Consider the following 4300-nt stretch of genomic DNA (forward strand, 5'->3'; position numbering starts at 1 on the left):
CATGAAGAAAGAACAGGAAACTGTCTTGGGACCAACAATTAGAGACCTACTACATCAAGTGAAGGGGCAGGTGCACTGAGAGAGCCCTGCTTCTGAGACCTAGGGGCACAGGGCCTGCCTAAGACTGAAACTGGACCAGGACAACAGAGAAACCACCACAAACCCACCTTCCACTTCCCAAACACAATATCCTAAGCTTCAAATACACAAAGCAAAAACTTATAGTACTAACATAAGAAATAAAAAATACGCATTTGTAGTTAGAGACTTCAACATTCTTTTTAAGTAATCTATAGAACATAGACGAGAAATGAATAAGGATATGAAAACCTGAAAAAAACTATCAACGATGTTGTCCAAACTGACATTTGTCAAGCACTTCTGCCAACAGTAACAGAATACACATTCTTTTCAAGTGCACACGAAACCTTCATCCAGATAAACTATATTCAGAGTCATAAAACAAACCTTAACAAATATAAAAGAATTGAAATCATGCAATGTGTGTTTTTGATCATAACAGAATTAAATTAGACATCAATAATAGAAAAAAAGGTGGAAAATACACAAATATTTGGAAGTTAAACAGCAAATTCCTAAATAACTAGTGGTTTTAAGCAAAAGTAACAAAAGAAATTAGAACATATTCTGAATTTAATGAAAATGAAAATATATCAAAATCTGAAAGATGCATCTAAAGTAATGCTTTGAGGAAAATTTATAGCATTTAAGGTTCATATTAGAAAAGAAAGTCTTAAATCATCAGTCTAAACCTTCATTGTATAAAACTAGAAAAATAAGAGCAAATTAAATCCAAAGCAAAGTAAAAGGAAATAAATGAGGATAACAGCAGGAATCAATAAATTTGAAAACAGAAAAACAATAGAGAAAAAAGTGAAACCAAAAATTGGTTCTATTAAAAGATAATAAAGTTAAAGCAAAAGAGAGACGACACTAATTACAAATACCAAGAATGAAAGAGAATAGCACTACAGACCTTATAGATGTTTATTTTACATTGTGACTTCTTTTTTCTTTTTCTTATTTTTGACAATTTTATCAGTTTGCCATTCATTCCATGTTTGCTTCAAGGAGGAAGAAATTAATATTTAGAAGGTAATATTAACAGTATTTGAAAACTACTTGAAAAGGAGAGACGGAAATGGGGGAGAGAAAGTCAATTAAACAGAATGTTAGCCTGAGATGCCAAATTTATAATAGAAACTTTGTTGACATGTTATTTCTGGGGAATGTGAGTCTGAGTGAGATAATCAATTGGGGCATGCTAGGTTTTCATTTATCTGAGGGACATCCAAATAAAGATGTCTAGTAGGCAGATAAATATGTGGTTTGGTGTTTGAAAGGAGGTCTGAAGTAGAGATTCAAGTTTGGGAGTCGCCAGCATACAGGTAGTATTAAAATCATGGGAGTCGAGTGGTGATATGTAGATTGAAAAAGATGAGGCCCAGGATGATGTCCCCTGACTTTCTGAAAGTAGTTTCCAATTCGTTGGTACCACAAGACACCACAGGGAGCATTCCCAAGTACCAGGAAAAAGAACTAGCATAAGCAACTCAAGACTTTTGTCCTCAAAGAAGAACCTAGAACAGCTCACTATATTAAAATGGGGTTGGCGCTATGTATACAAATAGTGCGCAAGTGCATGCAGGCACTTCTTGGACTTAAACCTATTCAGAAGAGAATAAACTTTCTAAATAGATTTTAGTGGCTAGACATAAAAAGTAAGCTGAGGAAACATCTAACGGCAATAATGGAGCTGCCAGATAATGTGGACAGCATTGATTGTTCTCGTTTGTTTTTTTCTTAAGTATCATAAAAAACTAAAAACAGATGGTAAAGATTATGATGTTTTAAAGATATTGCTAGAATGTTATCAATAAATATTTCAGAACAGATAATAAATATTCCACGCATATGAGCATAGGCATATTTAGAGGGAGAAAATCAATTTTCTGCAATTAGCTAGAACTGACATTCATACTATTGTATACTATTACATCCATCTCTCAGTGTCCAAATTCTTGCTTCCATTTTGAAAACCAAGGCTGGTTTGGTGAGGGAGAGAGATTTGCTTCTGTTTACTCTCTTATAATGAAAATCTTTTTTTCTCTTGTGTGGTAGCAAGAATTCTCCCTATATGATTGTGTGGAACTATAATCCTTCAATAACATCTGTGATTCATTTTAGTTAGTGAAAAATAGTGTTTCACTTTTATACTTTACTTTGCAAAGAAGAGAGATTCCCTCATGGTAACTCAAGAAAAAAAGACTCTGGTAAAGCTTCCAAAATTGTGTATCATTTGCTTGTTGCAAAAACTCACTTTTGCACTTATAAAATATTAATATAAAGCAATACAAAGCAATATAGAAGTTACTATTTTCTCGTCAGCAATTTAATCTTGCAAAATGGATTGGCAGCTTTTAGATGCAAGAACAATGTTTTATACCCTTTTGGATCGCTAAAGAACACAGGAAATGGTTCATTACATTGTTGACAGCTAATACTGAAATGCGACAAGTATTTATAAAATTAGAACATACCTTGCCTGCTAGGCGGCTGCAGATGATTCCATTGCTAGATATAAGACAGTCAGTCAGAGTAGTTTTTCCTGTTAAATAAAATAGGGACATCAATTCAAATCCATGTCTTTCTTAAAAGGGGTCATGGATCATACTTATAGATTTAAAATCTGGTCAGAAGAACTGGTTTAGTAAAGATTTTCAATTTACCTGTGCTAGGTGACAAAAGACAAAAGAGATTTATTAGACTTTTGAACAGAATATCATCTAGAAGGACACAGATGCTAGCACTCTATATTGCTGTAATCTTATCTCCAACCCTGTGGATCTAATCACCCTCATCTGAAAAGTTGTCAAGCAACTTAAAGCCATTTCAAAAACAAAAAATTCAAGTTCCGGTTTAAAAAACAACATGACATACTACAAAGAAGAATGCTACTCACTAGGTAACTGTGTTCATTTCAAACGCTTTATAGCAAGGCAGGCTTCCCTAACATCACAGAAAACTTTTAAAGGAAAGAAGACTCGCTTCTTAGCAAACACCACTCTCAGCTGCCCACAGCTTCACTCCACTGAGACATACAGAGACACACCTCCCTTATTTATCAAAACAAGCACTTTTAAAAAGGATTCTTACCATGGTCAACGTGAGCCAAAACACAAATATTCCTGATGTTGGCAGTGTTTTTCTGGAGATGAATCATCTTATCCAAACTGTTGAGCACCATGGTTACTTATTTCCTGTGACTAAAAATTAAGTATTAGCCCAGAGGCTAAAGGTCGGGGCAAAAGAAAAAAATAATAAACGCTAGGAGGTGGCAAGGCTTCTCAAACCCCTTAAACTAAGAACCCAGTGAATGTTTATTCATGAGACACACCACCTAGGCCTAAGTCCCGTTCGAGCACTAAAGTCAATATCCTGGCACGATTACACTTAAGGAGTTTGCTCATCCTTCCGGATCCGAAGGCTGCGATGAATCACGCAGCTCGAGGCGGCTGGGTGCACAGTGACACCAGTAACCCTGCCGGTGGAGGAGTACTCGGGTAAACTTCTCCAGGCCAATGACCACGTACAGGAAGGGTTGCATGCAGGAGGGAGAGAAGATGCTGAAGAAGATGCTCCCTTTCTCTCCTCAGTCTTCCCCCAAGTCCCTCATTCTGACATTCTCGCTAGTCCTTGCGCCAGGTCGAATACCCAGCTTTATTCCTGCCCACGGAGCCCGAACAAACTTTTGGGTCACGTGCTTATTATCCAAGCAGGTGCACTGCTGGTCTTTCATTCCTCTCTAAATAAAAAGGAAAAACCTCTACACTACATGCCCTTCATTTCGGCAGGGTCCCGGATTCGTTCTCTGAGAATCGCTGGTCCACACAGACATGCCACCGCCCCGGCCCCAGACTGGAATCGACACTCCGGGGACTACAGCTCCCAGCCAGCGCTCGGCCCCAGCCCCGGTTCCCGCCTCAGAGCCGCAGCTAGCGGGGTCCTCCAAGCACCGCCCAGAGGCTGGCCGAGGAGGATGCCAGTCCCCAGAGCGAGCCCGCACTCACCGGCGGCAGCAACCCCACTAGCCCAGCTTCTCCTCTCGGCTCGGCTCGCAGCCACACCAAGAGCTTCCGAAACGCAGAGATCTCTGCGGGTCCTGCACGCCCGCGCGCCAGGGGGCGGGGCCGGCTGACGCTCGACCTTTCACCCGCGCGCCTCTGGCGCCACCGGAAGCCGGCACAGGGTCTGTCACCAGGTGTCCCTCTGTTGCCTT

The 4300-nt window shown here is 39.7% G+C and overlaps 1 protein-coding gene across 15 annotated transcripts in view; it reads right to left on the reverse strand.

Annotated features, from left to right (window-relative positions):
• The window catches only part of LOC106999260 (uncharacterized), a 58463-nt gene extending 54250 nt beyond the window's left edge, over positions 1–4213 (reverse strand). For 12 of the 15 annotated variants that reach the window (XR_013395874.1, XR_013395864.1, XR_013395865.1 and 9 more), the window contains exons 1-3: positions 4092–4213; positions 3178–3287; positions 2562–2629 (exon numbers count right to left, since the gene is read on the reverse strand). The gene's annotated coding sequence lies outside the window, so the exon portion shown is untranslated. Of the gene's footprint in view, positions 1–2561; positions 2630–3177; positions 3314–4091 lie in introns of all 15 variants that reach the window. The other 3 variants (XR_013395868.1, XR_013395871.1, XR_013395870.1) reach the window with 2 other exon arrangements.
• Positions 4214–4300: the final 87 nt, after the last annotated feature.

Source organism: Macaca mulatta, chromosome 7 (genome assembly GCF_049350105.2).
Source record: "Macaca mulatta isolate MMU2019108-1 chromosome 7, T2T-MMU8v2.0, whole genome shotgun sequence".
Taxonomy (NCBI): domain Eukaryota; kingdom Metazoa; phylum Chordata; class Mammalia; order Primates; family Cercopithecidae; genus Macaca; species Macaca mulatta.